This window comes from Callithrix jacchus, chromosome 1, assembly GCF_049354715.1.
Source record: "Callithrix jacchus isolate 240 chromosome 1, calJac240_pri, whole genome shotgun sequence".
NCBI classification, from domain to species: Eukaryota; Metazoa; Chordata; class Mammalia; order Primates; family Cebidae; genus Callithrix; species Callithrix jacchus.
This window is the reverse complement of record NC_133502.1, coordinates 113,712,496-113,737,117: the sequence shown is the minus strand read 5'-3', so window position 1 is coordinate 113,737,117 and position 24,622 is coordinate 113,712,496. Positions and strand designations below refer to the sequence as shown.

The 24,622-nt window shown below is 39.9% G+C and overlaps 1 long non-coding RNA gene across 4 annotated transcripts in view; it reads right to left on the bottom strand.

Moving 5' to 3' along the window:
• LOC128932123 (uncharacterized) overlaps positions 1 to 24,622 on the bottom strand; it is a 152,103-nt gene that overhangs the window by 49,696 nt on the left and 77,785 nt on the right. For 2 of the 4 annotated variants that reach the window (XR_013526654.1, XR_013526651.1), the window contains exon 4: positions 15,807 to 15,950. This is a non-coding gene — a long non-coding RNA (uncharacterized LOC128932123). Of the gene's footprint in view, positions 1 to 11,348; positions 15,951 to 24,622 lie in introns of those variants that run through there. The other 2 variants (XR_008481573.2, XR_008481572.2) reach the window with 1 other exon arrangement.

Below are 24,622 nucleotides of genomic sequence, written 5' to 3'. Positions count from 1 at the left end.
CTATAAATCATTCTACTATAAGGACACATGTACACGAATGTTCATTGCAGCACTGTTTACAATAGCAAAGACCTGGAATCAACCCAAATGCCCATTGATAATAGACTGGATTGGAAAAATGTGGCACATATACACCATGGAATATTATGCGGCAATCAGAAATGATGAGTTTGTGTCGTTTGTAGGGACATGGATGAATCTGGAGAACATCATCCTCAGCAAACTGACACAAGAACAGAAAATGAAACACCGCATATTCTCACTCATAGGTGGGTGATGAAAAATGAGAACACATGGACACAGAAAGGGGAGTACTAAACACTGGGGTCTATTGGGGGGAAAAGGGGAGGGCCAGTGGGAGGGGGAGGTGGGGAGGGATAGCCTGGGGAGAAATGCCAAATGTGGGTGAAGGGGAGAAGAAAAGCAAAGCACACTGCCATGTGTGTACCTACGCAACTGTCATGCATGCTCTGCTCATGTACCCCAAAACCTAAAACCCAATAAAAAATTTAAAAAAAAAAATCACAGACTACCAAATATCTCAACTGTGGACAGCATTTACATGGTTATAATAAAAGCAATGGCTACCTGATTTCAAAAATTACAATGTATTAGGATGACAGAGGAATGTGACAGAAAAGGAAAGTAAAAGGAAGCCACATCATTATCTTATATAGTGGGAATTCCATGTGTATGCCTCAAAAAATTAAAATAGACATATTTTATATATTTCATATGATGATATAAAAAACTAAATTAGTCAGTGAAAGGAATTGAAATGGTTGCCTCTGAATTTAGGGAAATGAAAGCAGTTATTTAAACATTTAAAACTAAATGATAAATAGTATTCCCTACACTGATTTGTCTATATTTAAATACTTTCTATTTTAAAACTTTTATTTTTAAGAAGCATTATTTATATATCAATACAAAGAGTTGGCAAACACAGTTTGCCTATATCTTCAAAGTTTTATCTTAAAGAATAAAAAAAAATTTTATGGAGGTTTCTTTGCATTAGTAGAAATATTTAAAGAGATACTGTTGATCAAGTTCTTATACAATGAGAAGTCCCAGAATCTTGCTTCATTGATTTCACCCTCCTATTTTCCTCCAATATGCTTTACTCGTCTGTAAAATCCAGCTGGTCTGGTTTCTTGGGGTCACAAGGGAAAGACACACACAGATTCTTCACTACAGGAAGTTGTTGCAAGAATAAATAGGAACATAAGGAAGAAGAGGAAAGTGCCTCATCAGCACAATCACCCTGTGTATTGGATGTTTGTCATATTTTGGCCACCAAACATCTGAAACACATTCTATATTGGGAAAACTTTTCTTTTTTTTTTAGTTGGAGTTTCGCTGTTGTTACCCAGACTGGAGTGCAATGGCATAATCTCGGCTCACCGCAACCTTCGCCTTCTGGGTTCAAGCAATTCTCCTGCCTCAGCCTCCCAAGTAGCTGGACCTACAGGCGCACACCACCATGCCCAGCTAATTTTTGTATTTTTAATAGAGACGGGGTTTCACCTTTTTGACCAGGATGGTCTCAATATCTTGACCCCGTGATCCACCCACCTCAGCCTCCCAAAGTGCTGGGATTATAGGCGTGAGCCACCACGCCCGGCCACGCAGAAAACTTTTCTTTTTATGGAGAGTCGATAGAACACAAAAGCTGCCTCCGCTGTAGCCTGAAAATACCACATACAGTTGACCCTCAGACAACATAGGGTTTAGGGGTACTGACTACCTCACACAGAGTCAAAAATCCACATATAACTTGACTCCCCCAAAATAGCTTCCTGTTAACCAGAAGCCTTACCAATAATATAAAGTCAATTAATATTTTATGGTATGTGTAATATGTATATATATAGAGAGAGAATATTTTGTAGTATATGTAATATACAGAGAGAAAGAGAGAGAGTATTCTTACAATAAAGTAAGCTAGAGAAAAGAAAATATTATTAAGAAAACCATAAGAAAGAGAAAATTTATTTACTGTTCATTAGGTGGAAGTGGATCATCATAAAAGTCTTCATCCTCATCATCTTCACATTGAGATGCCTAAGGAAGACGAGGAGGAGAGGTTGGTCTTGCTGTCTCGGGGGTGGCAGAGGCTGAAGAAAACCCATGTATAAGTGGACCCATGGAGTTCAAATTCACGTTGTTCAAAACATGTCGTTCAAGGGTCAACTGTACTCACTTTCCCAGACTCCCTTGCATAGCTCTCTAATCCTCGAAACAGTTGTTTCAGCTGCCCAATTCCTCTTGAATGCAACGCTTCTCTGTGTAAATAAGCCAGAAGTGATTTTCAACACTTCCACTTCAAACTCCTAGCTATTCATTTCTAGAACTTGGAAGTTAACATCAGTCTGCTCTTAAATGTAGAATCAGCTGACTGAAGGAGGGAGGATGGAGGAGAAAGATGGAGGCATCTAAGGACCCCTGCCTTTCCAGAGGGTTAGTTTATAACCCTTGTCACATAGATGCAAAATATGTGGCTAGATGTTTGCCTGGTATGCCTTGGGACTTATAAAATGTAGTCACCAAAACTAAGGTATTTTTTTTTAATGGGAATTTTTCAGGTCTTGGCATGTTTTGGCAATTTCTTGCAGCTTTCAGTGAGGTACTATAAGAAAGAGATGTTTAACATCAGTGTAAAACAGTAAAGAACATACAGCTTTGCTAATAAAAGCCCTTTCAGTTACCCAAAAGTCCAATAATTTTGAGCCTTTCAAATTTCAAGAAACCAAATTCTCTACCCCAAGCCAATGGTAGCCCAGCATAGATATTGAGACTAAACCTTAGAAAAAGTAAAGATCACAGTTATAGGGAAGCCTTATTAAACACAGTCCTTTCTCTGTAAAAAAAATATAGCCAGGGGGCAAAGCTATGAACTGAGCTAGTGCTTCTTCATCTAAGGCCATTGCTTTGAATTGCATCAGGGTGGAACCCATTAAGTTGAGAATCACAAAAGTGAGAGATCTACAGATCAGAGGTCTGTAGAGCTCAAGGCATCACAGTTAAAAAGGGATCTGAATCATATTTACTTTCTGTTTGATCCTCTCTTCCCCCAAAGTCTTGTCTTTTTTCTCCATGTATTGGCTTTTTCTCACTATAAAAAGATCTCCTCCACATACTTTTTCAATTAATATTCAAAAAACTATGAAGGCTATGATTGGCCCAGGTTGGACCACACCCAGTGCTCACACGTAAACTGATTAATTTTAGCCAGGTGTCCTGGAAACTGCAATTGGTCCAAGCTGGGGCTGAGACCGCGGCAGTCTGGAAGAGGCCATTACTGGAGAGGAGGATGGTGAAAGCAAGATCAGTTGGTCTCACTTGATTATGAAAACAACCCTATGATGTATGTATCACTTTTTCTTGGTAACTTACACTATTATATCTGTGTTGTAAAGAAGAACACTACACTTACAAAAGTCAAACTCCTCTTGAATGTAGACTTAGTAAGATGAAGAGCCAGGATTCAGACCCAAATCTATCTAATATCACAGCTCATGTTCTTAAAATTCTTCTTTACAATGCATCCTAGTGTTGCTATTGTTGCAGATCATGCTTCAAAAATAAATTTCAATAAATGATGATGGAGGTCTACTCTCACTAATGATGAGATTTTTGCAATTCTCCTGGGCTTTTTCTCCTGTTATAATATGCAATGGAGAAGGAAACATCTAATTAAACTGAATCTATAAGAAACCATGAGAGGAGAGAAAAGAGACAGGTAAGAAAATATTTTATTGGAGGAGGCTGTGCCATCCATAGCAAGGATGAAAGCAGCCCTGCTAAAAAATAAAGATAAAATAATTTTTGAAAAAGAAAATACTTTATTGAAGAAAAAGAGCCTTATAAACTTTTATAAAATAATGACATTTCAAATAACAGTACCATTTATTGAGCACTTACGTGCCCAGCCTTGTTCTAAGTATTTTACATGTATCTTCTCATTTACACCTTACAGCTTATTAAAATAAATAATTTAACATCTCAGAGAACTTTATAAAAAATGTCTAATTCTGATCTCCTTCCACCCTCTAACAATATAATTTTTATATTCCTTGTTTTTTCTCCATTGGCCATATGGTACTTTTCCCATGCAGCATTAACAGCAGCAGGCAATGATTAGCTCAGGCAATCCTCAAACCCTTCTGGGAACGCAGCTCCTGCGTATCCTGAACCTCAATAACCTGGTTATCTCCATCTCTCCAGGTTATCTCCATCCCTTGTGATGCCTGCTGCTGCCAGATTGCTACTTCACTGACGTGTGAGCACTCGGTTCTCTACCACATCACTGAGCCCGCATCCCTCCCTTTCTCTCTCCACCTTTCCCCTTGGCTTCCCAGGATCTCAACACAATTCTATGATCAGCCATTTCTCTTTCAAAGTCACCCTCCTCTTTAAGTACCTCCCCTTCTTCCTCAACTCCTGCCTGGCTGCACCCCTGCCCTTCCTGAGGGCGGGCTGACCTCTCTCACACAACTCTCTGCTTCAAACTGGAAGATTTGTCTCATCTGTCCTTGAATTTCTTCTATTCCGTTGTCTTCACCTTTGTCTTTGTTTGGTTTGTTTGTCTCCTCTTTTTGTGTCCTCTAGGTATTTCTGCTCCATTCAGAATATCTATTTTACTCAAAGCCTCTGAGTCTACCCCTCACCTTGAAAACTTCCTTTGAATTCTTTTATAAAATGTCCCATCATGTGGATAGCTGAGAACAGAATCAGGGCTCCTCCTTCAGCCTCTGTAATGTCTCAGTTTTCATTTATTTCTTTTCAGACAAGAAGTTGTTTATATTTATGGATTTCTGCCAGATCTCCCAACTTCTGAGAAACTAATTTTAGTAATTAGAGAGTGCCATTGCAAAAGATGCAATATTTCACTTTCCACTTCACCACTCCCCTTTTTTCTAAAAGGTAAATTTTCTTAATTCTAATTTTTATAATTCTGACCCAGATTATTAATGTACATTTTTTAAAGAAAGTTATTTTATACATTCTCATATGTTTACTAAATGTTTAAATACACAAGCAACTTTCTGGTATTATCTTTCATGAACTACAGTAGAAAATCCCTTTGTAATGTCACCTTTTTTTGCTACTTTTGTTTTCACATTTATTCTGTGGAACTATAAACTCCCAAATCAATATTTTCTCCTCCATAATTGACATCCATGATCATATACCTTCCAACTCAGCCATATTATAACCTATGAATTTCCCCATACAAACACTTCAACCCCAATTATTTGCAAGAAGTAAATTTTCTTTGTCAATATTTAGCTTTAATTCTTTTTTTAAGGAATACAAATAATTTTTATTTTATTATTTTTCCTTCTTGGTCCTATTTTTCTTGGACCCAATTCCTCCAATGATAACATCAATAGTAATGCAATTATAGCACAATATTCAAGGCAAAAATTAGCATTGGTACAAACCACAGATCTTATTCAGATTCCTCCCATTTCACATACAATTGTGTGTGTGTGTGCGCGTGCATGTGCACATAGTTCTATGCAATTTTATCACGTGTTGACTTTGTGTGTGTGTGTGCATATGCACATAGTTCTATGCAATTTTATCATGTGTTGATGTATGTGTGTGCACATGGTTCTATGCAATTTTATGTGTTGACGTGTGTGTGTGCATGTGCACAGAGCTCTATGCAATTTTATCATGTGTTGACATGTGTGTGTGCATGTGCGTGCATGTTCACATAGCTCTATGCAATTTTATTATGTGTTGACTTGTGTGTGTGTTTGTGTGTGTGCATTCATGTGCACAGAGTTCTATGCAATTTTATCATGTGTTGACGTGTGTGTGTGCATGCGCACATAGTTCTATGCAATTTTATGTGTTGACGTGTGTGTGCGTGCATGTGCACATAGCTCTATGCAATTTTATCATGTGTTGACATGTGTGTGTGCATGTGCGTGCATGTTCACATAGCTCTATGCAATTTTATTATGTGTTGACTTGTGTGTGTGTTTGTGTGTGTGTGCATGCATGTGCACATAGTTCTATGCAATTTTATGTGTTGACTTGTGTGTGTGTGCATGTGCCTGCATGTGCACATAGCAATTTTATCATGTGTTGATCTGTGCAACCACAGATCCATCATCATAATTCCATCACCACAAAGATCCCCTACGTTGGTATCTTTATGAATTGCTCCTTTTTATTGCTAGTGGGTGTTCCATGGTGGGCCCTTGGCACAGTTTGTTTGGCCATTTACTCAATGTAGGACATTTGGATTATTTCCAAATTTTGACTATTACAAATAAATTAGCTTTAATTCCTGTATGAAAATTGAAAATTGAATCTAGCAAGAATTGCTGCATTTTCTCTTTGATGGATTTTGATGTCAACTGATTTCCCTTATTATGATGAGTTTTGCCCAGATGTGTGAGGAAGGACAGAGTCCTTCAAGCCACTCTCACGTGCTCCTCTTCTTTCTCCCTTTCGATGTGCAAGAGAAGAATTTAGAACTGGGGGCAAGAGCTGGGGCAGTATTGGTTGGCTCTTATTTGAGATTCTGTTTTAAATACTACCTCATTTCCCTCATCTTGCACTCATTCTGGAATTTGAAGTCCATATGTAATTGAATGGGGTTTTGATTCTCTTTAGTACCATCCTTAGTTAATTTGGCCAAGAGTTGTGAGTGTAGTTAGGCAAAGCCCCGTGCCCATACATCTTCTGCATCTGAAGTTCATACAGTACACAAGGAAAGGAAGTAGAAACCAGAACCCCTTCATTTTAAGGTTCAAATTATTAGAATATGACTGATGGCCTAAGATGACCCAGACCAAAGTCGTCTCTCAAGAGAGATCAACAGAGGGCCTTAGAGAAGAAATTCCTCATGAAAGGGGAAGGAAGAGCCTCGGTTCCTGCTGCTTGCCTGGGTGGAAAGCCGGTTCTCATGTGTGTTCAAGTTTTCATAGCGCTTCTTTCAGTAGAGGGCCCTGACTATAACTGACATAAATTCAGGGGCTTGGGCCAAGATAGAAATAAAAAGATAAAATGGAGACTCTGGGTAATCTACTCAGATTTTCTAGTTTTATGTTCCTGCTGGGCTAAAGAAATACCTAAAAGTTCTTGTACTTAATAAGAGAAGAATGGGCTTTTCACAAACCAGTGGATGCGATTCACTGATTTTCTACTTTCTGTTTTTTGTTTTTGTTTTTGTTTTTTTGAGACGGAGTTTCGCTCTTGTTACCCAGGCTGGAGTGCAATGGCGCGATCTCAGCTCACCGCAACCTCCACCTCCTGGGTTCAGGCAATTCTCTTGCCTCAGCCTCCCAAGTAGCTGGGATTACAGGCATGCACCACCGTGCCCAGCTAATTTTTTGTATTTTTAGTAGAGACGGGGTTTCACCATGTTGACCAGGGTGGTCTCGATCTCTCAACCTCGTGATCCACCCGTCTCGGCCTCCCAAAGTGCTGGGATTACAGGCTTGAGCCACCGCGCCCGGCCCTCTACTTTCTGCTTTAAAGAGACTTTCTTTTGTACTCTATGCGCTCTGTGACTCAGGCAGGAGCCTATGTACATACAGCAGTTGAGCATCTTGCAATCCCACTTTAGTTCATTCATGGTGATAACCAGAGTCCTTTATCCCTCAGTGGCCCTAAGCAGCCATTCTTGTTCACTTTACAGAAGAGTTGCCTCCAGCTATATCATGTACAGAAAATCACATAATCTATGCAGGTAAAGTGTTTTTGGTTATCCCCTGCACTGGTTAAAACCTTGTGCTATGCATAAACGAAAGGTACTTGGCAGGTGATTAACCTCATCTGTTCACTCCCAGAGTCCTCTTTTACACTTCTTAGAAAGAATGCTAAATTTAATCTCTCCATTCATAGAACAGTAATCAAGTCACATCTCCTTCTTCTGCCCCCTATTCTTAAACAGAATGAATGGGTTATTTAGGTCATTAGCCCAAGTAACATTTTCAGTGTTCCCTCAGTGGTTAATCTTTCTTGTGAGAAATTCTATAAATAAACTGCTTCTCTGCTAAATTAAAGCTCACCCCAAATTCCTTAATTCATTAATATCGACTCATGCATTTCTATTTCATGGGTTCAGTACAGCCTCCTCCTGAAAAACTATAAAACGACTTTTCCATTTCAACAAATATCTCACTTTCTGCCTCCAGCTCCCTCTTCTGGACCCAAAGAGCCACCGAGAATTTCTTAGCTCCTCTTTCCTCTCGGCTCATCTGTTTTCATTGTTCTTTCCCTCTTTTCCTCTTTTTGGCCTCCCTTTGCTCCACTTTGATCCAATCTTTCAGCTTGCCTCTCCCTTTTCCCTCTTTCAAAGTTCCCTTCCAAGAACTGGCCCAGGTCTCGGAGTGTAAAACCATCATAATCTGTCCTTCCTGGGCTGTCTTCAGTGTCTTTCCATCATGGCTATATTCTGTAAGGCTCAAGTTTCTTTACTGCCTTCTTCTGTTCCTCATTTTCCCACTCCTTTCCTTTCTTTTGTCCTTGTTCACTATATACTTATTCAGGTCTAATTGATCCTATGGCAACCAATTCTCCTTCTCCATGAATTAGGTTAGTAGCGATGACTCATGGGCAAAGTTTCTTAGCTATCACATCGGATCAATGAGATTGTTATTATTATTATCACCCAATTTTAGAGATAAGGACGTTAAAGCACAAAGAGGCTAAATATAACTTTTCTAGGCTAACAAATTTAGTAAGTTGCAGAGCCAAGATTCACATCTATCTGCCAGCTACAAAGCCCATGATTTTTCTACTGCACCATGCTGCCTTTGCATGCAAGTGTGCCATGTCTTCCTGTGGCTAGCACTGTCCCTTATGATTAAGCTTCATGGAATCTTGGGTTAAGATACATTTAAATTAAAAAGCAACTACAGGGGGGGAACGATCCAAGATGGCCGATCACTAACATCTCGGGATTGCAGCTCTCAGTGGAAGCGCAGAGAACTAGAAGACTGCCACACTTTCAGACAAATTCTGGTCGCTCACGGAGCAGAAGAACCCCAGTGGAGGAGTCATACGGGTCCCCAGCACGACTCTTGTGGCCGGCGCAGTGGTTTCACCGGCACCTCAGTGCAGCAGCTCTCGGAGCAGAGTAAACAGGGCTGGCTCCCCTTCCGACCGAGGTTTGGAGGACCCACACGGGCCCCCAGCATGACTCCTGAGACCAGTGCGGCAGCTGTGAGCACCTCAGCGCGGCAGCTCTCGGCGCAGAGTAAACAGGGCTGGCTCTCCTTCCGACCGAGGTTTGGAGGACCCACACGGGTCCCCAGCACGACTCCTGAGGCTGGCACAGCGGCTGTGACAACACCTCGGCACGGCAGCTCTCGGCGCAGAGTAAACAGGACTGGCTCCCCTTCTGACCGAGGTTTGGAGCCCCGGGAAGGCAGAGTCGCCTATTACAGACACAAGAAGGAAGCCAGACAGGAGAATCCTGGGCAGAAAAGCACCATCAGTCTTAATGCCGCTGTTCTGGCCATGGGAACTAACAACTTGGAAGTCCACTCAAGAGACCTAATCTGAAAGTTGGTAATTTCAAAGACAACAGGAGGATAAATTTACAATAATGGGAAGAAACCAGCGTAAAAAGACTGAGAATACTCAAAATCAGAATGCCTCTCCCTCTAAAGATTATCTCAGTTCCACATCAACAATGGAACAAGGCTTGATGGAGAACGAGCGCATCCCAATAACAGAATCATGCTTCAGGGAATGGATAATAAGAAACTTCTGTGAGTTAAAAGAACATGTTGTAGCCCAACGTAGAGAAACAAAGAACTCTGAAAAAAGGTTTGATGAAATCCTATTGAGAATAGACAACTTAGAGAGGAATATAAGTGAATTAATGGAACTGAAGAATACAATACAAGAACTCCGGGAAGTATGCACAGGTTTAAACACTCGAGTTGTTCAAGCAGAAGAAAGGATATCAGAGGTCAAAGTCCAACTTAATGAAATAAAACAAGAAGACAAGATTAGAGAAAATAGGATAAAAAGGAATGAGCAAAGTCTCCAAGAAATGTGGGACTATGTGAAAAGACCTAATTTACGTTTGATAGGTGCACCTGAATGTGACGGAGAGAATTAATCCAAGCTGGAAAATACCCTTCAGGATATTATTCAGGAAAATTTTCCTAAACTAGCAAAGCAGGTCAATATTCAACCCCAGGTAATACAGAGAACACCACAAAGATATTCCTCAAGAAGAGCAACCCCAAGGCACATAATCGTTAGATTCACCAGGGTTGAAAGGAAGGAGAAAATACTAAGGGTAGCCAGAGAGAAAGGTCAGGTTACCCACAAAGGCAAGCCTATCAGACTTAGAGCAGATCTCTCAGCAGAAACCCTACAAGCCAGAAGAGAGTGGGGGCCAATATTCAACATCCTCAAAGAACAGAACCTTCAGCCCAGAATTTCATATCCAGCCAAACTAAGCTTCACAACTGAAGGAAAAATAAAATCTTTTATGAAAAAGCAAGTACTCAGAGATTTTATTACCACCGGGCCTGCTTTACAAGAGCTTCTGAAAGAAGCATTACACACAGAAAGAAACAACCAGTATTAGCCTTTCTAAAAATATATATCAAAAAGTAAAAAGCACCAACATAAAGAAGAATTTACATCAATGAATGGATAAAACAGCCAGTTAACATCAAATGGCAGTAACCCTAAATTTAAATCGACTAAATCCCCCAATCAAAAGACACAGCCAAAACCCAACAGCATGTTACATCCAGACCTGTTTCACATGCAAGGATACACAAAGATTCAAAACAAAGGGATGGAGAAAGATTTACCAACCAAATGGAGAGCAAAAATAAATAAATAAATAAATAAATAAATAAATAAATAAAAAGCAGGAGTTGCAATTCTCGTATCAGATAAAATAAATTTTAAAGTAACAAATATATAGTGGTAAAAGGATCAATGCAACAAGAGCTAACGATCCTAACACCCAGATACATGGAGACTTAGATTCAATGGGACAGAAAATTAATAAGGATATCAAGGACTCGAACTCAGATCCGGAACAAGTAAACTTAATAAATATTTATAGAGCTCTCCACTTCAAATACACAAAATATACATTCTTGTCAATACCACATCACACCTACTCATAGGTTTAAATGAAACATTGATTGGCCATTATTAATACCCATTTTTTTTTTTTTTCAGAATAAAGCAATATTTCCGTTAACCCTCCCTCTTTCTCTTCCTCTTTCTTCCTCTCCTTTACTCATTTTTTTTCTTTCCTTCTCTCAAAAAAAAAAAAAAAAAAAAAAAAAAAAAAAAAAGCAACTATAGTATCCCGGAACAAGGAAAGCAGTTGAAAAAGAAAGATAAAAACACAGAGACTTTATATGAATGTGAATTTTATGGCAAACAATTTTTAAGTTAAGAAAATTAAAAATAATAATATTAAAAATACAGAAGCTTTTTGGAGGCTATTAAGCATAAACATATATTGGGGGGTATCATGTTGTATTCCTATGGGTAAATGACATAGTTATAACTACACATACATCCCCCCGAAAAAAACTAGACCATCACCTGTTGCCCTTCTCGTGCCCATACAGAAACCTATTAAAGTTCCTGTGAATTACCTTAGGGGAGCAAACCAATGTTGGTATTAAGGAAAGAACATATTTTTGTCTTTTTTTTAAATAAAAAGGGATTCAACTTAGAAATCGAGAATATCTCACTGATGAAGAAAACTCGGGAGCACTTATCTAGTAAGGGCAAAGGAAAGAGTAAATGTAAGAATAGAAACAGCAACATAGGGAGGCACAGACGAACGAACGTGAAGAACGTCGACATGGCAGCAGGTGCGGAGCGGGAATGCAACACACAGCAGAGGGACGGAATGAGGAGGTGCAGGAGGAAGAGCACAGCACCCTGCCACACACACAGGCACTCAAGGACCTGGAGGCAGCCAAGCAGACCTGCAGAGGGAGGCCGCGAATCCATGAAGGTGGTAAAATATTCAGTTGCCCAATAAGTGGCCATTTTCCCCAGATTCAAGGGGAATCCCAAGAGAAATTATTGAGTCTCCAGCTTTCAAACAACTCTCTATGAAAAGCTGCAGTAAAATCACAGAATTTTAAATCAAAAAAAGGAACTTAGAGGTTGTCTCATTCGACTCTCTAATTTTATCATACTACATATGCTATGCTGTAAAGAATGCTGGATTTGGTATCAGAGGATCTAGACGAAAGATAAATGTTAACTAATGTAATGAACAGTGAATCACTATACAAAAGTGTTTTCATCAGCATTGTCATCTTGTATGATCTTCATATCCGACCACAGAGTAGACAATGCAAATAGCGTCCCAGTTTTACCAATGACAGATTTAAAGATTTAGTCAATTGTATTTACCAGCAAGTGACAGAGAAATAAGACTGTGAAACTGACTTATTTATAGTTGTAATATATTTTACTATGTTTTCTTTGAAGATTAACGTATGAGTGCAATGCAGGGTTTGGTGAGAATAGAAGTGAAACTTGAAAAGATTTCAACTAAAGGAGAAAACGAGACCAGTATCATCTTTAAAGGGGAATCAAATAGAATAATCAGATACTATCTTTAAGTTGGTATACCTAATTTTAAAAGGATTAAACTACTTTCCTGGAAAATTACTTTCTCCTGAGAAGCTTCTTTCCCTCAAACTGCTTTTTATTTATTTATTGCCTGAAGAGTTTAAATAAAGATAATAAATTGCATGATCAATAGAAACAACAAAGTTGCTTTGCTTAGAGCTGATAACAGAGTATATAGATTTTCCATGAATAACTGAAAAGGCCCAACAAAGAGGTTTAAACTCTCCTGTCTCCACCCTCTCCTCTCCATTTTTCACAGAGCCAATTCCTAAGTCTCCCTACAGAAAGAAATCAAATGCAACCAAGTCAACCACTCCCACATCCAGGAGGGTTGATTTATTGCCTGCAGAGAGCCACAGCCAGCCACGTGGCAGTAAGTAGTAGTAGCTCACGGCTGCATGAACTAACTCACAGGGCTAGGAGAGGAAACCTGGCAGTTACTCTTTAGGCAAGGCCCAAGAAAGAAACATGGATAGCCAGGCAATTTTTTGGCTGCCCAATGCACTAACTCTAGCACCCTCAAGCCTGCCATTCTTCAACGGGTATCTGCAACAGGCTCTCCCTAAGATGAACATTGATGTAGTTGAGGGATACATCTCACACTTTCACTCTAACAACAATGATCCTAGAGAAGCTTTTCTATACACATGGCTCAGTTCCCCAGGATCCCAGCAGAAAAAGTTTATGAAAATTTAAGGCTACTGTAACTCTGTGTCTGGTTCAGGCTGCCAAAATTTGGTCATTTTCATGCCCACAGCCTAGGCTGTGAAGGCTTCTTCTCCCCTTCACTCTCACTCATTCTCCCCAGCGGTAGCTGAAAAAGCAATGAGCTAGAAGGTGGAAGACTGAACCCAAGCCCGCTCATCCAAGGGCTGGAGGCCAAGGGGCAAGCCGTCTCTACTGTCCCAGTACCCAGCACAGACTATGGCACATAGTAAGTGCTTAAAAAGTCTTCATTAAATGAATCGATAAATGAATTTAATATCAAGGGGTCTCCATTTGGTCATGAGTAAATAGGAAAGTTACACTAGGTCCCTTCAAAAATATCCAGCTCTGAGACTTTAAAATATCAGTAGCATCACACTTTTAGACTAGCTTTCAGGATTGTATAATTATATTGATTAAGATAAAGCAGTGTTCCCCTTCTGACATGATGGAGTAAACCGATAGATCAACTCTCACACAGATAACAACTACTTAGAGTCTCTGCAGAGTGAACAAAGCAAATGGCTGTGTGTTTGGGTGCAAAATGTTACAATCACTTCGGAAAACAGTTTGGCACTTACTTGCGAATGCAAACATACATTTACCATAACATGCATCAAATCCACTCTTAGGTATTTACCCAAGAGAAATGAAAACATACACTCACCTCAAAACTTACCCTGCATGTTTCTTATGGCTTTACCCTTAATCATTTAGAACTGAAAACAAACCATAGATCTTTCAACTAGTGAATAGATAAGCAAATCATAGTACAGTCATGCAGTGAAATAACACTCAACAATAAAAGGGAACAAACGACTAATACATGTAACAATGTCGATGAATCTCAAATGCATTAAGCTAAGTGAAATCACCCAGATTCAAAAGGCCAGAGGCTGTGTGATTCCATTTATATGATATTCTGGAAAAGGCAAAACTACAGGAACAGAAAATTGATTGATGGTTATCAGGGACTGAGTTTAGAGGAGGGGTTGACAGTGGAAGACATGAGGACTTTATAAAGGTAATGAAACTATTCTACATCTAGGCTTCTAACCTGCTGTGGTACTAACACAATTGTATGGGTTTGTCAAAACTCACAGAATTCTACATTAAGTGTAAGCTTTTAAATATATATATTTTTTTTTTAGACGGAGTTTCGCTCTTGTTACCCAAGCTGGAGTGCAATGGCACGATCTCGGCTCACCACAATCTCCGCCTCCTGGGTTCAGGCAATTCTCCTGCCTCAGCCTCCCGAGCAGCTGGGATTACAGGCACACACCACCATGCCCAGCTAATTTTTTGTAATTTTAGTAGAGACAGGGTTTCACCATGTTGACCAAGATTGTCTTGATCTGTTGACCTCGTGATCCACCCGCCTCGGCCTCCCAAAGTGCTGGGATTACAGGCTTGAGCCACCGCGCCCGGCCCTTAAATATTTTTTAATTGTGTATATTATACCTCAATAAACGTGACCTTAAAATAAGGCAAAACAAAGGAAAGTAATGGGTCTCTTCTCAATCCGGGAATACTAAGAAGACATAACTGCCAAATGCTATGCATGAGCCTTGATTAATTTCTGGATTGAGAGGTGGGAAAAACCCCAGCCACTTAGGAACAACTGCAGAAACATGAGTTTCAATTCTGTTGATATTGCAATCGAGATAGTAATTTTTTCTCAGGTGCAGTCATGAACTGTAGTTTCATAATCTGTCCCTGTTCTTGACATGCGTGCATGGTTGTACTTAGGAGTAACTTGTGATGTCTGCAAACTTATTTTGGATATTTTGGCAAAAGAGAGTGAATATGTATATTCAGAAAGAAACATGAAATAGGAATCTCTTCTGCAATTTCTAAAGAGATTTGAAAGGGTAGGAAAGATCTCAAAATAAAGGTGAATGGTTTTTGTTAAACCCCCATCATGTGCACCTGCAACCCCCATCTCCTGACCTTTTGCTGGACCTCTGTGGTTTCTGGCCCATCTCCACTTTCCTCCAGTTCTCTTTTTAGGAGTTTCTACCCTTTGCAGTTCTCTGCTTCATTTCTTATTCTCTGATCATGCCTTTCGGCTGCCTGGAAAGCATTTGTTTCCAAGGCTGTTGATCTCTGGCATTGCCCTTCTCTTTCCTCTCCCCTGAGCTAAAGCCTGACCTGTACAGCTTTGCTATTTTTAAGTATAATCTATATTCTCCAAGTATCTTTAACAGAGTCAAGTGGTATTTAGAGACCATCTATCTTCTCTTTTAAAAGCTCCCCATTTGGCTTTCTGCCCTCCCTGTTGAACTGGAAGAACATGACCATCTTTTCCTCCATTAAGCTCACAGCCTCTGCTACCCAGCCAGCTGGGTCAGGGAGGGTTTTCTTCTAGCATTTCATATATTTCCCATCCTTGTATTACCTTCCTCCATTGCTCTGTCTCACCTAAAATTTAGCTTTGAATTCCCCGCGTTTCCTCTTGCCTTTTCTCACTCTCAGGATCACAGACATACCTTTCTCATCAGGGCATCACTGTAGGTGTGGTCTAGGTGAACAGGAGACTCCAGTGGGGAGATCTGAGAGAGCTACAGGAATACCGGGCAGCCTGACGCAGGTACAGATATTGGGAGCATAACACAGGCATAGGCAAGCCTTTTCTGTAAAAGACCAGAGAATAAATACTCCAGGCTTTGCAGCCAAAAGGCAAAATCAAGCAGCTGTTCTTATCAAAGGCTAACAGGCCTTTCCATTTTACACTTAAAAATGTAAAAAAGAAAAAGGAAAAAAATCTTTGCTCTCAGGACGCATTTGGTAGTTTGTCAACCCCTGGGAAAATACACTGGGTGAACTCTTGGTTTAACTTTAGAAGAGTTAGAAATTGGTTTATTCACCTTCTTTGTTTCACTGACATAAAGGGAGTATCAATACAAAGAGCTTGGGCTCAGGAGTTATTATACCTCCTAGCCCCAGCTGCTCTACTGTAGTCCTCAGAAAACATCATGACGTCAACCAATACCCAGTCCCTAAAGAGACCTGTGACTTCCTCAGGATGAAGATAAACAAGTTGCCTAATGTCTGTTCTCTTCCTTGATAACTTGTGGCAGCTGTCAAGAGTGACACTGGCCTTTCAAAGCCCTCAGAAAAACATCATCTTGCTTCCTTTAGAGAATGAAAGCAAGGAGCACCATCTCTTCAATATACTCCTCTGGCTGAAAAATTAATTATAATTGTTATGTCAGTTTTGTGAATGAAATAGTCTTCTGACAAGCGGCTTTTAGGACCATGCATGATCCATGGACAGACTGCCTGCTAGGTTTGCTATCCAGCATCTCCTGTGCCTTTCTCATCGCTATTGTGAAGCTGATGATGCCCAGTTATTCTAAATCACACCCTAATAAGATCCTGAGATTAACTTCCTAAGCAACTGGCAGCTTCTGCCTTTTTTCTCATAAGTATTCCTCTGCCTTATTCATCTGAATATCTTTAGATGGGTTTGAACACTTGGGAATATTTGCTCTCAAAGAAGTAGGTATGTAATTTATTTGATTATACAAATGAAACGCCACTTCCTTGAGGTAGATCTGCTTCCTCTACCATGATTGATAACCTTCTTTTTTCAGCAGAGCCACATGGATACATATCCATTCAAATAAATTAACATTTCAATCCTGGAAAGCTGATTTCAGAAGAATGAATTAGTGAAATGCTAATAGCAGGTAAAGTGGAGTTCAAACTCACTAACCAAAGAGACATAAATTTAAAACAATTTAGAGCAATTTTTTAGCCATTGAAACTGCAAATCCTTTTGTGAAGGATAATGTTGTGTCAGCTTCAAGGCAGTGATGTTGGAATGCCTGCCTAAGCAACACAGCTGGGGCAGTGAAGGCAGAGTGTGTGACCTCAGATTCTGAATACTGACAGTATCCTACTGTGTCTCATAAGATAATGTTTACATAGATCATAGTATGATTATAAGATAGACTATTAAAATTCATGCTCTGTATTAGTCTGTTTTCATGCTGTTGATAAAGACAAGTCCAAGACTAGGTAATTTATAAAGAAAAAGAGATTTAATGAACTCACAGTTCCACGTGGCTAGGGAGGCCTCACAATCATGGTGGAAAACAAAAGGCAAGTCTCACATGACAGGGGTAAGAGAGAGAATTGAGGATAAAGCAAAAGGGGGAAACCCCTTAAAAAAACCAGCAGATCTCATGAGACTTATTCACTATGATGAGAACACTATGGGGGAAACTGCTCCCATGATTCAATTATTTCCCACCAGGTCCCTCTTACAACATGTGGGAATTATGGGAGCTACAATTCAAGATGAGATTTGCACAGCAAACCGTATCCATTTCTCAAAATAATTAATGATATAGGGAAGTATTTGTGGCTTTATACTAAGTGAAAGAATTAGCATACAAAACTGGATACACAGTATGATCCCAATTTACTTTAAAATATGAATACAAAAATATAGGAGTATGTTTTTGTGTGTTGAATGGCATGTCAAGTGAAGATTCCCTGGATTTACATGTTAAACTAAATTAGTAGCTTAAGCTACTAATTCCATGCCTTACAAGAAAGCAAACCTCTTGCTAAGATTTCCTAAAAGATGATATATTCACGGTCACCTCAGCTCCACAATCCTCTTTTTGGTCCCGCCTCAATCCAGATTTTAGAGTGTTAGCTCAGCTCCTTCCTTAATTTCTTTAGGTTTTTATTTTTTAGCCCAAACCTCAATATTCAGTTTCAACCAAGAAAATAATTTCATAAAGCATTCAAGAGTATAATAGAATCAAGGATTTGGAAGAAAGATGCAGGAAAAGTTCATACAACAATGTGCAAATCATTACAAATTGAACATTATCATTTTCAAAAATTACGTTGGCTACCTCACCACAGGAAAACTTCCAATGGCCCATTTGCACATTAGGTCACTTGGTTTCATATTTCATGAGCACATCTTTCCTCGCCCTCTCTTTCTTCTCTACCCCTCCTCCTTTAGAGCAATAAAATAAATTATCTCATTTCCCTGTGCAAAGCCTCTAGACTCTCTCTTTTGTCACTGAGATTCCTAGACAACAGTTCTCTCTAAATCCTGCCTTCTATCCTAGGCTGCTGATCTAGGTATTTCCCAAAGTCAATTCCCACTGTAAGAGTAATCTAGTCTACCAATTATTAAAATGGTGGTCCTCAAGTCAGCCTGCTCATTGGAATTTGAGAAGATTTTTTGGTCTCATTTTTTATATAAATATTAGTTCCGAGGCCCCTCTAGAAGGTCTGAGGGTGTGGCGTTGTTATAGATTTATCTTTAATATCCATGAAACTCTAGTGTGCTGCAGAGTTGAAAAACATATGCTGAAATAAAAAGGCATTCACATTGTTATATATATACCATATATGTTTGATTCTATGATGCATTTTTGTACCTCTTGATATTTTTTTTAATTAGGATGCATTTAATAATTTATATCAAAAAGAACTTGCAAGCTGCCAAATAGATTAAGTTGTGACATACTTGTCATTTCTTGCAATGCATATGGGAAAGGTGCCCAGTCTCTCCAAATATATCATGAAATCTTAAAAGCTTGGAGACTTTGGTTTGACTGATTCATGCACTATGAAGGACTATTATTTGGGCACTGAAAATCCATGAGTAAAAGCTTCTGGCTAAATTTCAAGAGAGGCTTGTGATGTGTAATTCAATCGAAGAAAAAATTGTAAGTTTAACCAAATAGGGAATGTGGATAAAATCCCATTACAGCTGACCCTTAAAAATGTGGGAGTTACTGTCTCAGGGGTGGCAGAGGTAGAAGAGGTAAAAGAAATGGAAAGGGAGGCAGGAGAGGCAGGCACTCTTGGTGTAATTTTAATGAAAAAAAAATCCACATACAATAAGTTGACCCACACAGTTCAAACTCGTGTTGTTCAAGGGTCAACTGCATTGTTCACTATACTTTGACATTAGGCTATAGACACAAATGTTACAGGGATCAAGATTTGAAGCACACATTATAGGAGCAGCACAAAACAGAGATGATATGCAGAATTAGGACAAGCCAAGAGTGATTTAGTATAAACTTTAAACTCATAATGAGAAGGAAACTAATTCTGAAATTTTGTACAAAGAAAATGGTATGCAATTGCCATTTTTTTAGGAAAAAAAAATCTTTAACTTTATTTGTTTTTCTTGAAATGTAATAAATAGGCCAGGCATAGAGTGGTTCATGCATGTAATCCCAGCACTTTGGGAGGCTGAAGCAGATAGCTTGAGTCCAGGAGTTCGAGACCAGCCTGGGCAACATAGCAAAACCTTGTTAGCCAGGCATGGTGGTGTGTGCCTGCAGTTCCAGCTACCTGGGAAGCTGAGGTAGGAGAATTAGCTGAGCCTGGGTAGTCCAGCTGGCAGTGAGCCAAGATTGCACCACTGTACTCTAGACTGGGTTAAAGTGATGAAAGAAGAAGGGAAGGGGAGGGGAGGGGAGGGGAGGGGAGGGCTGGGGAGGGGAGGGGAGGGGAGGGGAGGGAAGGGAAGGGAAGGGAAGGGAAGGGAAGGGAAGGGAAGGGGAAAGGAAGGGAAGGGGAAAGGAAGGGAAGGGGAAAGGAAGGAGGGAGGGAGGGAGGGAGGGAGGGAAGGAGGGAAGGAAGGAAGGAAGGAAGGAAGGAAGGAAGGAAGGAAGGAAGGAAGGAAGGAAGGAAGGAAGAAAATGTAATAAATAAACCAATATCCCACTTTAGAACAGATAGTATCTTAGAATTGAAGAACTATATGACAAATATTCATAATTATAGAAAAACAACTGAAACATAAAAATATGAGCAGTTGTTAAGAAACAGACTTATGGATAATTTTTTTATCTTCTTTACTTGGTTTTACTTTCCAAATGTTCTAAGGAATAAAAGTAACTTTTGTAATCAGCAAAATGAGGGAATGTTATTAAAACAAATATAGGAGCACAGCCATGTCCTACCTCCCACTCCCCCTTAAAAAAATCATTGGGCAAAAATATAAATACCAAAATAAAAGAAATTTTAAAAAACGATATTTCAGAGGACTTAAGCTGTAGGCCTTTTAACAATGACATGTTTGTTTTTTGAGTAAAATCCAAAATGTAAATGATTGTTAAGACTTTCCCAATACTGTTTCTCCATACCCCAAACAAATCTTTAATCAAACCCAGAGCCCAGTTTACTGGAATGTCATTAAATATACCAGAAAAAAAAAGAGCTAAGAAGCTGTCCACCTTCTGCCTTTCCAGCATCTCTCATCCAAATGGCAGGCTGTGAAACACACACTTAATTTGATTGGTATTAATGCATGCACAGAGGTTCCAAATGTCAGCAAGATGCATTTGCTTTCAAGTTATATTAATTCTGCTGATTACAAAGAATTGGGTAAATAAATCTTAGTTATACATCAAATATGTTTTAAGGTCCTATCAGATACATGCCTACAATTTTTCTTCTCTACTGCCTCACTTCCATGTATGCAGGTATAGATTTGACAAAAACTATTCTAGGCCCTGGGAAAACAGGAATGAACAAAACAAGCAAGGTCCCTGCCTTCAATCAGCGTATATGAGGCTGGGGTGAGAGAACAAACCAGAAACAAATAAGCACATTGAATTAAAAAAAAAAAGAACACCTGAATGGGAAATGCCTGGGGCCAGGCAGGGAGAGAGGAGCAAGGGTCATTAAAGAAATGAAAATCAAAACTACATTGAGATACCATCTCACGCCAGTTAGAATGGCGATCATTAAAAAATCTGGAGACAACAGATGCTGGAGAGGATGTGGAGAAATAGGAACACTTTTACACTGCTGGTGGGAGTGTAAATTAGTTCAACCATTGTGGAAGACAGTGTGGCGATTCCTCAAGGACCTAGAAATAGAAATTCCATTTGACCCAGCAATCCCATTACTGGGTATATATCCAAAGGATTATAAATCATTCTACTATAAGGACACATGTACACGAATGTTCATTGCAGCACAGTTTACAATAGCAAAGACCTGGAACCAACCCAAATGCCCATCGATGATAGACTGGACAGGGAAAATGTGGCACATATACACCATGGAATATTATGCAGCCATCAAAAATGATGAGTTTGTGTCCTTTGTAGGGACATGGATGAACCTGGAAACCATCATTCTCAGCAAACTGACACAAGAGCAGAAAATCAAACACCGCGTGTTCTCACCACAGAAAGGTGTTGAACAATGAGAACACATGGACACAGGGAGGGGAGCACTACACACTGGGGTCTGTTGGGGGGAAATAGGGGCGGGACAGCAGGGGGTGGGGCGTTGGGGAGAGATAGCATGGGGAGAAATGCCAGGTATAGGTGATGGGGAGGAAGGCAGCAAATCATGCTGCCACATGTGTACCTACGCAACAATCTTGCATGCTCTTCACATGTACCCCAAAACCTGAAATGCAATTAAAAAAAAAAATGATCAGGGACTTCCTCCGAGGAAGTCACATTTGCACTGAGACTGGAATGATGGAATGATGACAAGGAGGTAGCCTGCAAAGGACCTGAAGAAGAGCATTCCAGGCAGGGAAACAGCAAGGACAAACACTGACCATAAAGAGGGATAAGTGTGGTGTATGCACAGAACAGAGTGAGACAGCGGGCAAGGGCTAGAAGGTGACATCAAAGATTTCAGCAGGAAACAGATCATGTAGGCCAGCGTAGGCCATAGGATAGAGCTGGAATTTTATTCTACTTGTTATACAAAACCTTTGGAGTAACATGATGTGATTTAAGTGCCGCTTAAAAATTTATAACACAATAAGGAGATAAACTTTATTCTTCCTCTGATCTGTTCACACCTTCAGAAATAAACTGGATGAGAATATTTTAGAACAGAGTCAGAAAACCTGGGATCAAGACCTGTCCCTTCCATCTACACGCTGCATTACCGCAATCAAGATATTCAGTCCTCTGGACTCAGTTTTCTCCTTTGCAAGACGGAAACACTATATCGTAGAATTGAAATGAGCAGAAGGATTTAAAATCACCTATAGAGTGTTGACCAGAACGTCAAGTCCTTTTTGTTCCCTCCTTCCTATGAAGAACAGGAGACAGGTACATGGAGAAGGGAATCTGAGGAACCTGCAGAGCTGATGGAAGGAGGGAGGCAATGTGAGCATATCCTTTATTGTAGATTGGCTTCCTCCAAAGCAGACTCTGAGACAAGGATATGAGTTGGAGTGGTTTGTTTGGGAGATTTCCTTAGGAGTGTCTTTAAGGAAGTAGAGAACTAGAAGAGGAAAGGGAAAGAAGCCAGTCAAGAGAACATTATGAAGCATGGTATCACTATGGGCTAACGGGGGCCCAGTCACATGGGGGAACACAGGAAGGCAGTGTAGAACACACCTTGGAATTTTTCCACCCAAAGAGCAAGGGCGCTTTGTGTTTACCCTTTAAGACCCTCAGTCCCAAGGGCTGTACTTCCCCTTATTTCCAACCTGCCCTGCACTTGGGCTGAGAGATCTTCCGTGGCCAGAGAAAGCCCTAAGCAAAGAGTCACAGGTCGTTGCAGAGAGAAGCTATAGGATAGGCAGGCACAGGAATGGGGGGTGCCCAGGAAATGTGGCTGGGCTCTGGTAGCACCCGCCATACCTTCAGTCCTTTCTCAAGCACACTGTGACGCCCCTTAGACAGGAAAGACCTTTTTATTGTCTGTACCTCAAGGAGATTTTCTCTGGTCTGTGACAACCCCTGGGAATGCCACACGTGATAATGCCTGCTGACTACACCACCAGGGGCCCCATAAAAAGATCCTTCCAGAAGGGCAAAAAGTGTGGGCACAACACCTGTAGTCACACCGGCAGGCAACCCATAGTCCTGGCCTCCTCTTAGACCAGGTTTGCGGTTTTCAAACACAAAATAGTTTCAACCCGTTAGAAATTCAACCTCTAGGGAAACTTTCCATAAACAGCCTTTCTGCTTAAGAAAAAGCTGAAATCAATATGTTTTTAAAATAACCAGGTTTTGCTCAGTTTGATCATTGGGTGCTATTTATTATTTTGCTATATCAAATGACAAGACCAAGAGCCAGCATTTATTGAGAGACTTTTCCACACATCAGGAAAGAGGCACATAGCTAATATTGTATAAATAAGAACTACAAATTGACCTGTAATACAATCAAACAGAAGATGGTAGAGCCCGATGTCATCTAATGGAACTCTACTGCATTTGAAGCGACATAATGTATCCCAAGGAATAGCATGCCTAGTATCTTTGAGGATTAACAGTACAAGCCTTTTGCAGTGATCTATGGTTGTGCCACTGCACTGCAGCCTGGATGACAGAGCAAGACCCTGTCTCAAAATAATAAAAATAATAATAATGAAAGCTTTAATTTAGCAAGCATTTATTATAACCTAAGCACAGTGCTACACTCTTTATCTACTCTCGCACATTTAAACCTCACAATAGCATTGAGATATGTATTCCCGTTTAAGAAATGAAGAAACTAAGAGAGAAATTAAAGAGCCAACATTTAGCCTGCTTTTAAATTCCCCACGCTATAATCAAGGCTATAACTTGCCCTGGGTGCCATTATTGAGAGATGCTCCTGCAAATGTCAGTAACCAGCTGTGGTATTACATATTGGAAAACTAACAAAGTATCCCTGAGCCCTGCCCTATCAACAGATGCCAGGTGAGTGAAGCCTGAAGTCATGTCCTCTATCATTTATGTTAGGTCCTCTTTTTCTTATGGGCTATTGGAAGCTCATTCACACTTTCGGTTTTATTTTTTAACTGTCAATTATACTTGTTCTGGGTGTCTAAAAATGAGTTCATGAAGCCTGTTTGAATATTGCTAAAATCAAATGAAACATAAGACCAAGTACTATTTCAAATTAAAATCACTCTTAATTCTTTACTCCCTCAATTGATTTCACGAGGAGAATAGAAGATATTTGCCTGATAGCAGAAAACCCAAGATGTCTTTGATTCCTCATTTTCGCAGAATAAACAAAAATCATCTTTTAAGTACTGTCTTTCGTGTGTCTTTCAAATAGAATCCTCAAAGTTGGGTTCTCTACGGATTGGCTCAAAATTAACTGTACCTCATTTTCCTTCACTAGGGACCAAAAAAGTGTGAAAAATATCCAGTAGCAACACCCCCACACTGTCAAAAGACGACTTGCTGGTGAAGACGAGAAGAGGTGTTTACTAAGTAGTGAATTCCTTCATTTTACAAATCTATTTTCAAGGTACAAATCTTTACTACAAGAGAAAGCTACACTTCTCAATTCTAATAAATTCCACTTTTGGCCCCTTCCGTCTGTTGCTTTTTCC